Source organism: Canis aureus, chromosome 28 (assembly GCF_053574225.1).
Source record: "Canis aureus isolate CA01 chromosome 28, VMU_Caureus_v.1.0, whole genome shotgun sequence".
Taxonomy (NCBI): Eukaryota; Metazoa; Chordata; class Mammalia; order Carnivora; family Canidae; genus Canis; species Canis aureus.
The window spans coordinates 26,252,124-26,264,840 of NC_135638.1; the positions used below are offsets into that span (position 1 = coordinate 26,252,124).

Genomic DNA, 12,717 nt, shown 5'->3' on the forward strand with positions numbered 1-12,717 from the left:
TAACACTGTTGATGTCTAAAGAGGTATTGTTGACAGTTCCTTCATTAAGCCTTGGTCCTGCACACTGGTGTGAATCTCTGTGGCTCTTGGTTGTACCCTGTAAGTAATTTCTCATTTTCTGTAAGAAATACTCTGCATTTTCTACGGAGTAAGTTTCTCAGCCTGAATATATTAGTTTAAGGATCCAAAGTCATCCTTTTAATTTGATCTTGTCTCTAACCCTTTCATTTCAAACATAATTCCTTTAAAAACGTCATGGGATTCCTGTGAATAAAACTATTATCCATTCTGTTAAATAAAAATAATTCCCACAGATCTTTTTGAGATAGGCTCTTCTCTGCTTTTGGCCCTCTGCAAATTTGCTTTAGGATGGGACAATATCCTTAAAATTATTAGAAACTCCATTGTTTAACGGAAGGGCTATAAAGGCACACTCTTAACATCTAGCTATGATGATTATGAGGCATCAACTTAAATTTTTCTGAGATATTATCAAAGAGACTTACACTTGCAGTTTGACTTCATCTTTGCCCTGAGTCTTTACCACACTGGTTTTGATCTTTTCCTGAAGCTATTTTGTGCTTTAAAAATGTTTCCTTAGCTCTAAAACAGATGAGAAATAGTTCTATTTTTTTTTTTGAAGCCAGCAAGTCTTGGCTCCTATATATTTCTTATAAATTCTGCAAAAAAATTTAGTAACTTCATTAGCTTATTTCTCCCTATGCATATTTTATCTTATGCAGATACAGGAAACAGTTGCCACTTTTAACCACCTACTTATTGAGATCCACTGGCTCATTATGTTCATTTTACATTTCCAAAATACTTCAGGTGATAGTTTTGCTAAACATCCTACAACTATACATTATGAGCTGCCCTTCTGCTAAACCCAGTAATAACCTCTTGTCCTTCCAGTCTCCATTAACACTCTTGTTGAGATCTTTTTAGTCTCTGCCCATTATTCAGTGTCAAAATCCATGCCACATATTGCAGGTTTTTGTAATGGCAACACCCCTTTTCTAGGTACCTACGTATCTGTTCCTAGTGCTTCTTAACAAACCACCACAAAATTTAGTATCCCAGAGAACTATTTCACTTGCTCAAATTTTGGATGTTTAGGATTCAGGCACATTCAGGATGACCTCAGCTTGGGGAACTTTTGTCTGATCCATTTGTTGATCAGCTGGGGCCATTGGAGCTGGCTATCTACTTCAAAGATGGCTTTTATGTCTCACTCATCTGTCTAGAATCTCAATGTTCCTTTGTCTCTCTTGCTCCACATGGTGTCTCCCCCTCCAGGGCCTTTTTATATGGTTTTGGCTTCTCACAACATGATGTTCTTAGGGTAGTTATACTTCTTCATATAGACTGGTTTCCACAAATGAGTGTTTCAAGTGACAAGAAGTAGAAGATGTTAGTCTCCGAGGCCTGGATCCCAAACTAGCAGAGTATCATTTCCACTATATTTTATGCATCACAATAGTCAGGGAGTCAACTTAATTTTAATTGGAGGAGACATAGAGTCCACCTTTAATTCACCATAAAGGTGAATCTGTTGTTCTCCATACTTTAACAGACCAGGAGATTTGAAATCAGAAGACCAGCCAATATGATTGATACCCAAATCTAGTGTCCTTTACTGATGTGTTTATTATCTTGGTTTCATTTTCCTTCTCTGATTCTCAGTCTCCTCATCTGTAAATACAATAGGACGTAAGTATTCCATAATTTAATATTCATGGCTACATTTATATTAGAATCATCCTGAAGGTTCATGACATGAAATAATTTGTCATTTGGCTGAAATCTTCAATTAAATCATGTTTATTATGAGGCTGCTAATTCTGGTCAACTTACAAACATCTACATACAACTCAGGAGAGCTTTGGGTTCTCTTTGATGTCACATAAGCAGTAATTTTTGTGGTTTATTTTAAAACTTTGTTCCTTAGGGGAACAAGATAAGGATGTCTACTCTCACCATTGCTATTTAACATAGGACTGGAGGTCTTAGCCTCAGCAATCAGAAAACAAAATAAATAAAAGACATCCGAATGGGCAAGGAAGAAGCCAAACTTTCACTATTTGCAGATGACACGATACTCTATGTAGAAAACCCAAAGACTCCACCAAAAAACTTTCTAGAACTGATACCTGAATTCAGCAAAGTTTCAGGATATAAAATCAATGTGTAGAAATCTGTTGCATTTCTACACCAATAATAAAGCCATAAAAAAAGAAACCAAGGAATTTATCCAATTTGCAATTGTACCAAAAACAATAAGATACCTGGGAATAAACCTAACTAAAGAGGGAAAAGATCTGTACTCTGAAAAACATAGAACACTTATGAAAGTAATTGAAGAGGACACAAAGAAATGGAAAATCATTCCACACTCATCGATTTGAAGATCAAACATCATTAAAATGTATATAGTGTCTAAAGCAATCTACCCATTTAATGCACTCCCTATCAAAATACCTCTATATCTTTCACAGAGCTAAAGTAAACAATCCTTAAACTTGTATGGAACCACAAAAAGATCCCAAATAGCCAAAGCAATCCTGAAAAAACAAAACTGGAAGCATCACGATTCTGGATTTCAAACTATATATTACAAAGCTGTAGTCATCAAGAAAATATGGTACTGGGACAAAAACAGACACATAGATCAATGGAACAGAACAGAGAACCCAGAAATGGACCCACAACTATATGGTCACTCACCTTCAACAAAGCAGGAAAGAATATCCAATGGAAAAAGACGGTCTCTTCAACAACTGTATTAGGGAAACTTGACAGCAACATTCAGAAGAATGAAACTGGACCACTTTCTTACACCATACACAAAAATAAATTCAAAATGACTGAAAGACCTAAATGTGAAACAGGAAACCATCAAAATCCTAGAGGAGAACACAGGCAGAAACCTCTTTGACCTTAGCTGTAGTGACTTCTTACTAGATACATCACCACAGGCAAGAGAAATAAAAGCCAAAATGAACTATTGAGACTTCATCACGATAAAAAGCTTCTGCATGTGAAAGAAACAATCAACAAGATTAAAAGGCAACCTACAGAATAGAATAACCTACAGATATTTTTAAATGCCATATCTGATAAAGGATTAGTATCCAAAAATCTATAAAGAACTTACTAAACTCAACAACCCAAAAACAAATAATAATCCAGTTAAAAAGTGGGCAGAAGATATAAATAGATAGTTTTCCAAAGAAGACATCCAGATGGCTAACAGACACATGAAAATATGCTCAACATCACTCATCATCAAAGAAAGACACATCAAAACCATGATGAGATACTACCTCCCACCTGTCAGAATGGCTAAAATTAACAACACAGAAAACAATAAGTGTTGGTGAGGATGCAAAGAAAGGGGAACCCTCTTGCACTGTTGGTGGGATTGCAAATTGGGGCAGCCACTCTGGAGAACAGTATAGGGGTTCCTCAAAAAGTTAAAAATAGAAGTACCCTATGAGCTAGCAATCTAGGTATTTACCCAAAATATACAAAAATACAGATTTGAAGGGATACATGCACCCAATGTTTATAGCATTATCAACAATAGCCAAGCTATGGAGAGAACCCAAATATCAATCAGCTGAAGAATGGATAAAGAAGATATATATATATATATATATATATATATATATATATATACACAATGAAATGTTACTTAGCCATCAAAAAGCCCCTGAAATCTTGCCATTTGCAATGACATGGTTGGAGCTAGAGTGTATTATGCTAAGTGAAATAAGTCAGTCAGAGAAAGACAAATACCATATGATCTCACTCATATATGGAATTTAAGAAAGAAAGAGATGAACATATGGGAAGGGAGAAGAAAAAAAAAGGAGAGAGGAAATAAGCCATAACAGACTCTTAACGATAGGGAACAAACTTAACGATAGACAACGATAGAGGATTGACAGAGGATGGGTTACATGGGTGATGATTATTAAGGAGGGCACTTATATTGATTAGCACTGGGTGTTGTATGCAAATGATTAATCACTGAATTCTACTCCAGAAACCAGTATTGCACAGTATGTTAACTAAAATTTAAATTAAAAAAACAAACAACTTTTTTCCTTGGGAGGAACAATTTTTTAAAGTTATATTGGTGATAGAAAAGAAACCAAAGACAAATAAAGATTCAGCTCTTAAAAGTTTTGAGTAAATAAATTAGAAAGATGTTTAATAGAGTCTCAGGTGCTGACAAGAACAAATATGCCATCAAATTCAATATATCATCTGTTTAATTTAAAACACACAATGAAGTGTCTATATTTTCAGCTTTGGAATCCCCAAAGATCTCCACCTTTATCTATTGTGAATGACTAGGGTCTGCTAAAATGATATACCTAAAATTAAAAATGAGATAATGTATGAGTTGCTAAAATGTATATAAAAGTAATCAATTGACTTAAAACATTATTGTTTCACTAGAATGTGGGTTCTGGAAGATAAGAATCATACATAGTATTTATGTCACTAGTACATAGAATACTGCCTGACACATAAGTACAGAATTTTCTTATTGAAAATGACAAAAATCCAATACAAATAACCATAAGGAAAAATGGGAATTTCTTGCCTTCCTGTATTCAAGAAAGTGTGATAAAACTGTGGGGAGAGTAGCTGGATCAAATGAATAGCTAGAAGTACATCTCAGATCTATAAGGAACTACATCTTTCATTTATTTTCTCTTTGAAAGATGATTACATTCATATTCCAAGTCTTGCATCTTACAACTTCTGATCTTTCTTTTACCATGTCAATCTTGGATTTTATTTCTCAATCTTAGGTCAGGTGACAATCTTTGTAGCAATAAAATATGAGTTGAAGTTGAGGAGTCCTATAATCAGTCCCACTGGGCTCTTGCTTCCACTCACAAACCAATCCACCATGGCCAGGGGGTAATGTAAGAGCATAGTAGGGTTCCAAGATAGTCACAAGGAATAAACCATGTAAGTTATAAGATGAGAAGATTTGGAAGTGTTTTCTTGAGCAGACAATCCTATAAATTTCTAATAATCTCAGTATTTGATAAAAAGTTGCTTAACAAGTATCTGGTACTTCATATCATAATCCAAAAATATACTCTAAATTGTCATAGCTGTGTCAAGGACCATTAATACCTTAGCCATGGTTGCACAATCAGACAAGACATTATCACAATTGCCACGTAACTAGCTCCCTCCACTACAGGAACTATTGCCTGGGCTTCTAATCTGTCTCACAGCTCTATCGCTAAGGCTGGGAAGTCAGCAAGCTACCATAAAAGGTGAGGCATTTGGATTCTTCTCTGATATGCTGGCAAGGAAAAGCTGACTCACTTACACCATCAGAATTTGGGTGGCCTATTAAGTAAAAAATAAATTCTGGAAATTTTAACTCATTATTGGTATAGAAATACCACTGCCATGTAGGTGAGGACTGTAAACTATAGTTAGATTGCACTATTCTAGCAAGAAACTACTCAACTGCCACTTATTCAAAAAACACTTAAACCTCTGCTAACCCTGCTTTCTGGAAAGGATTCTCTCATCTATTCTTCTCTGTGATCATTGGCTCTGTCTTCCAGAAACATATGTTTAAGAAATGTTTATTCAAGAAACATTTATTGAGCATCTCCCAAGCCCCCAAGAACAAACTACACATAAATCATTTTAATACAAAGTGATAAGCTTTAAAAAGTGATAAGCTTAATAATAGATATTCAAGGTTTTGGGGTGTGTCAAATAGGAACATTTAATCATCCATGCAGTCAACACAGAGTTCCCTGAGATGGCACTTGAAGTAAGTTTTAAATAGTAGGAGTTAACTAGGCAAAAAGGAGGAAGGAGTGGATTATAGGAAAGTATGAATACAGTGAAGCATCATAGTATGAGGAAGAAACTCAAAATACTTTGGTGTTCCTGAAGCATAAATCATAAGAAAGTGACAAGAAAAGGGGCTCAAAAGAAAACAGGAGTTGTATCATGAAGGCCTGGGATACCAGGGTAAGGTAGCTTAAGTTTTATCTTAGAGGGAATGGAGCTACTGAGCTATTTAGTAGCAAGTTCTGATCAGTCTGGGTGACGTATGGATATGTTATGTCCTAATGATGACCTACACCATGTTTGATTTGTTTTACTATAACACATGGTGTCATGGCCCTGGTGAGAGCAGTACCTGTAAAGGGTTATGCTCTGGGAAATAGGTCAATAACCGGTGTACCTAAATGTTATTCCAAATTTTACTCTTTAAATAATTCCATAGAGAATCTAATTGGTTACCCATAACTTCTTAGTCCCTTTGTTCTCAATATCTCTACCATCCCTCTGCTGCCTGATATTTTTCTTTATGCCTTGATATCATCTTTCCACTAAAATTTGAGAAAGTATGGTAGACACATAGTCATTTAGGTTCTGAAATCTTACTGGATAAATGTAAAGACCTCCTACTCAGGGACAAAGAACATATTTCGATTCTGTGTTCCATCATCCTCCTTGACTACATCTGAAGTAAGCATTGAAGAATATGCTTTCCTTGGGGACTAGCCTCCTGTCCATCAAAAAGTGGGGACCTACAGGTCTTTATAAGTCTTGAAAGTCATAGACTTTTAAAATTCTTGTTCATGGTTTTCTAGTAGTAAAATTTAAACTTAGCAGATGTAGAGATAGAGAAAGAGAGACGTGTATCTTTTACCCAATCAAAAGATTTTATTTAATCCATTCAGAAGTTTCCATTTTGTGCCTTGGTATGTTAGTTACAGTAAGGCTGAGTGTGAATCTTCCCTGTCTCTGAAATGCATTTCCTAATTTTATCTTCTATGTTTGGTGTTGATAAGCAATTAATAAGCCTCTGCCATAAAAGTCTCCAAAGTTAGGACAATCTTGATTTCCTTTTATTTCTACTTTCAAATCAAACAATTCTCTTTGGAGCTAATTTTTTTTCTTGTAATACCTTAATAAATATAATCAACAGCAACTAACACATGCTAACATTTTGTCATCCAACCTCTTTCCTAAAACTGTAAATGCATTGCATACAACCTTCTAAGTTTTAGAAAAGTGAGAGATTTACTAAATGTTTTGCAACTACATAAAATGAATTAACTATCTTTCTAAAGGATAATAATTTCCTTGCTATCTGTTGCTTGATCCCTGAGCTGATATCACATATGTCAGTATATTGTTACATCAGTACTATACACCTTTTACTGATTTTTACATCAGTCAGGATAGTGTAAGTTATACTGTAACACACAACGCTCAAGCCTCAGGCACTGAAAACAACAAAGGCTTCCTTCTCACTCTTGCCTGCATATCCATTGTGCATCAGTGAGACCTATGCCCTGTCATCCTCCCTAGAAAGGTTAACAGGTGAACAGAAGCCTCATCTTTGTGATTCCATGATGGCCAAAGCCTGTGCTGTCTAAAATGGTAATCACTGGCCATATCTGTCTATTGAGTCATTGAACTGTAGCTAGTCCAAATTGAGGTGTCAGTGTAAAATACATATCAAATTAAAAGACTTACTATTAAAAAAAGGAATGTAAAATATTTTAAGAGTAATTTTTGATGTCGATTACCTGTAGAAAGAATAATTTTGATATATTTAGTTAAATAAAATTATCACTAAAATTAATTTTACCTTTTTCTTTTTACTTTTTTAATGTGACTACCAAAAAGTTTAAATTTACATATATGGCTTGTATTATATTTCTGTCTGCTGGCCTTGTCAGAAAAAAGGAAACATGCTAAAGCGCACACTGGTTCTTAAAAATTCTACCTAAGAGTAACACATATAACTTCTGCTTATATTTCTCTGTCCAAAACAAGTCACATGGTGATACCTGACCTTTTTAGGAAAGAGGAAGTATAACTGAACCAATATGCACTCAGGAGACTCAGAATGATTTAGTCTACGACAGTACTGACACCCACGACTTCTTTCCTTAAACAATTTCACTGATGCCATCTATGTAGCAGACTTAATATTAAATGTCAATGAAGGTTGGAACCCCATAAGTTTATCATTCCCAACCCTTGACTTACTCTTCACACCCCCTGACTGAATGCAGGTTTCCCAAGAAACTCTGAGGAGCTAATGTTAAACAGATTTTCCTAGGACAGGAAGAAGGAACACTTTTAAGAATCAACTGCAACCCTGCTTTGGAACAGTGACACACATTAATGCTGATTGCCAGGGAAAAGATGCAGGAGTCAGACTCTTTTGGTGGGGAGCAATCAGAGATGGAGTAGTTATTGGTAAGCCAAATGTCATGAAATATATAAATAAGGATGTACAACCACAGCATCCAGGTATTTAAGGCAATCATGAAACAAAAAGCAGTTTGCGTGTGTGCATTACATCTCAGCAGAGGAACTGTGGGGGTGGTGGCTGAGCATAAAGACAGGCAGGAAGCTGGGCTGGGAGAGCAAAGAACATGCAGAAGTTGTGGATCTGGGTTTCACAGCAGGCCTGCAACCTGACAGGGAGCCAGGGGCCCAGATGCACATACAAATAAGCATCAGGGCAATATTGTGAATCAGACTGCCAGTCTGAACAAGCACAACAATGATCAGTAAGGAAAAATAGTGGGGTAAGAACCAGTTGGGAAGGTAAGAAACAAGGCCTTAAGCACTAGAGAGAAAGGCCAGGAAAGTGACCTGACACTGCACCGGAAGGAAAAGGGTAGGGCAAAATGAACAAAAGGAGAGGTGCAAAACTCTAAAAGGAAACCTCAATGTTGTGGGTAATCTACAGCCACAATGAGGACACTACTGTTTGCTTTTTTCTGGTACAGGAATTAGTTCCTGGCTTAGTCAGTAGGCTATTGGTGAGAGAAGGTAAGAAGGTGAATTTGATAGAAGTAGGCAGCATTCACAGAGAGATCAGAGAATAACTTGACCATTTCACATTAAAAGAGTAGATCGTTACACAATGAAGTCTTTGAAGCTCCAACACCACCCAGAAATATATGTGATGTCTACAGGTGCATGTTGGCTTCATGACCCATTTTTAATGGAGCATATGCTCATCCAGAAATGGTTGTGGTTGGCCCAGAGCCAAATTATCTTGTTTCAGCCTTTCATGTGATCTGTGCTGCACACTGATAAACTGACTACCAAGGCAAAGCAGAGCAGTCTAGAAGCATGATTCACCCCAAGGCTAACAGCAGTATAGCAAATTATCCCCCAAGACTTGGCTAGCAGGGTAATCTTGAAAGCTCACACTACAGTTTTGTCAGTTAAGTTGCTTAGCTGGGTGGTGACAGTAGTGTTGTTTGGGGTTTCTTCCTTCCTTCCTTTTTTCTTAACATGAAGATCATTTATTTACCTAGGTAGTGGGGGTAGGAAACTCATCTGAAAGTGGAAGATAGAGGTATAGGGACAGGCTTAAGGACTGGGCTTTCTGAAAGGACAGCCGGAGTTGACTCATTGTACAGAGGCCATTAGGCTTCTTAGTGAGAAGGGTACTTACTGCATTTTGCTTAAGAAGCCTAAAGAAGGAGGGATCAGGACTACTGGAGAACACTTGAGCAGAGGGCTCTCTGCCCTCCTATTTCCCTACTGTACATTCCTCTGGGGACTTCATTGCTCCCATGATTTTAAACACCCTCTGTATGCTAACAACCTCAAAATCCCTGCCTCCATATCAGACCTGCTGCTCTCAGGTGCCTCGATTTTCATCTTGTACCATTCTCCCTCTTGCTCATTACCCATCAACTGCCCTGGTTTTCTTTCCATTTCTTTAACATATTGGTCTCCAGGGAATTTTACATATGCTGTTCTTTCTGGTTGTAACACTCTCCCTTCAACTGCTTGCATGATCACTGCTCTCTCTCTCTCTCTCTCTCTTTTTCTCTCTCTTTCCCTCTCCCAGTCATACTTCATGTCACCTCCTCAGAAAGACCTCTCCTGAATGGTCACCCTCTCCTATTATTCTGTCTTGGCCTCTTGCTCATTACATTCAAAGTACTTTTCACAATTTGCAATAATGTCTTAATTCAATGTTTTTGTTTGTTTGAACTGCTACCACCTAGTCTGTGCCATACATATAGAAGGTACTCAATATGTTTTACTGTTATTGTTTGTTCCATCTGTCTCACACCTGAATTCCACCACCATAGTTGCCTAAAAGACACCTGGTTGTCCAGAGTATGTTTGTCCAGTAGACAGACTGCTGTAAGGGTCACAAAGCAAATATCTAGAAATTGTGGTGGACTGAAGGAGTTAACATGTCAGACAAAATTGCCCCATTACATGTGAGAATATTTTTCAGTCTGTGGTTCAAGACCTCACTGATCAGCAATTCACTCATCATGTAAGCAGGAGAGATCCCCTGCATGTGCTTTAGACCTTGCTCAATGCACATCTGGCCACTGCATGAGGACACCCCTCTGAGAACACAGCAGGCTATACATAAATTCTAGAGGTCTATAGGAAGCATGGCAAAGTAGGCAAAGATTTCCCAAGGTGTCCTTTGTTGCTGGTTGGGGACACACTGATACAACCTGAGCCTGAGTCAGAGTAAATATCTCCCCTTCACAGTAATTAGGCTTCATGACTGTCTAGGTCTCACACATCAGGTTGGAACAGAATTGATAAGACCTACCTTCTTAGAGGGGCATCTTGAAGGAATTGGATCCAAAGCATCAAAGGAAGCTAAAGAAATATTACCTAGGGCAGTGTGAGAGTGTGTGCAGAGTGAAGTAAAACTGTATTAAGAAGAGAGGCCCATTCAAAAAAGAGTTAGGAGAGACTAGACTATGCGTTAAGTAACAATGATAAGCAAGAACCAACTTTGGAAGGCACGGGTGGTCAAGTGGGGGAAGTTGCCCTCCACACCCTAGGACAGTAGACCTGCTTTTGGGTACCTCCAATCTGGTAAGGTGCCAGAAATTCTATCTGCTCTGTTCTACTTAAGAACTGTGTGCCTGAATGGCCATAAAATTCCCCTGCAGTTTTAAGAATTTGAGAATTGCATCAGATTGCTGGCAAGGCACTCAGACAGAAACATAGGTCAGGAGGGAAAGGGGAGAGGCAAGATGTGACAAGACAGAGTGTACTGTGGAATGGCTACTTGAGTACCAGGTGTGGAGTGTCTGCCCTCAGGGCCAGTAACTCAATCCATGTCTTTACCAAATGACTCATTTAAGTTCATCCCACAATACTGTGGTGGAAAGGAAGAGGTCACTAGATTCTAGGGAGCTCTGCTATAATGTCATGTTGGGTACCCTAGGTGTTTAATGCACAGAAGCATGGCATTTATAAAGAAAGAGAACTATATTTATTTGTACATCTCAATTGCAGGAACAGAAGGCAAAAAATGCAATTTATTCCCTGAAAAAAACATAAGGTTTAAGGGTAGAAAACTTCAGGCATGAAGGAATTCAACAGCTGAAACCTCCTCATCCAAAGCCAGCCTCTTTCTCTTTCCCTTGAGTCTGGCTTCATTTTCAAACTGACTCCATGTCCAGGCTTACTTCTTTTCTCTTCTGAAGAGGAAAAAACGAGTTTTTATTTCTCAGTAGGTCCAACAAAGTTCTCAAGACCAGCTCTGTTTGGACTAATTTAATCATATGACTGTTTCCAAACTAATCATTATGACTAAGGGTGTGGAATACACTGGTTGGCCAAGATCTGGACAGTATAAAAAGGAAGTTTAATTTCACCTGAATCACGTGAATAAGGGGTAGGAGAAGAGTAACTTCCCAGAGAAAAATTAAAATAGTGTTAACTAGAGTAAGAAGGAGAAACAAAGTCTAGAAAAAGAAATACAAGGTAAAAAGGGGACTGGGATACAAATGGGTGGGAGCACATGGAGCCAAAATAGACAATCAGGAGAATCAATGATACTGAGTTAAGTGAAATTGAAATGTGAATTGAATGTAAGGGACAGGAGAGGACAACATGCACAGGGGTTGGTAACTGGGATTGTTAAGGGCATGGATCTGTGAGTAAGGCTTTGCCCAGGTTCACTAGACAACAGAGCCTCAGGCAACACTTATTTGCTACTGCTTTACTGGGAGAAGCAATCCCCGGGCAGCAAAAGTGAAGGAGAAAGGATGTGACGCTAAGAGAAAACACAAGAGGTGTCACTCCTTTTTGAAGAGACATAGAAAGCCTCTTCTCTAAAGAAGACATCTCCTTTATACTGTACTAGAACACCATACCTCAGAACAGTCCGTTGTAGGGAACAGATGGAGAAGAAATGTATCTGCCATTAAAGTGTGCCCCCACAGAGTTAACTCCCCCAAACTTCTGTGATGTTGCCTGGCCCATTCAGTGTGTGAAGCCAGATTTATCTAACCTGTGGCATGGAGTTTCATACACGTGTATATGAGGAGGTAGTGGGAGGCAGCACAGATTCTGGACATTGGCCTCAGGCAGTAGAACAGCATAGACTGAGTAGAACTCAGGCAGGCAGTTGACAGCAGCAGAAACAGCGAAAGAGAAGCAAGTGGCAGAGGGCCCAGGAGCTGTGCGAGGCCAAGAGAATGTGAGGTGGAACATAAAATGTATTCAGTACAGGGTTCATATTTTCAATCAGGATTTTTTTTTTTTAACAACTACTAGCTCTGTGCTTGGCACATCCTCAATAAATGTAGATAAATTAGGAACTGAATAAGTGCAAGACATTATATTAGGTGCTTGGGATACAATAGGAAGGAAAGCATAGATTTCAGGCAGATAAATTCA

The 12,717-nt window shown here is 38.0% G+C and overlaps 1 protein-coding gene across 13 annotated transcripts in view; it reads left to right on the forward strand.

Annotated features, from left to right (window-relative positions):
• The window catches only part of LOC144300565 (uncharacterized), a 228,499-nt gene that overhangs the window by 142,643 nt on the left and 73,139 nt on the right, over nucleotides 1-12,717 (forward strand). The gene's annotated exons all lie outside the window — the stretch shown is intronic.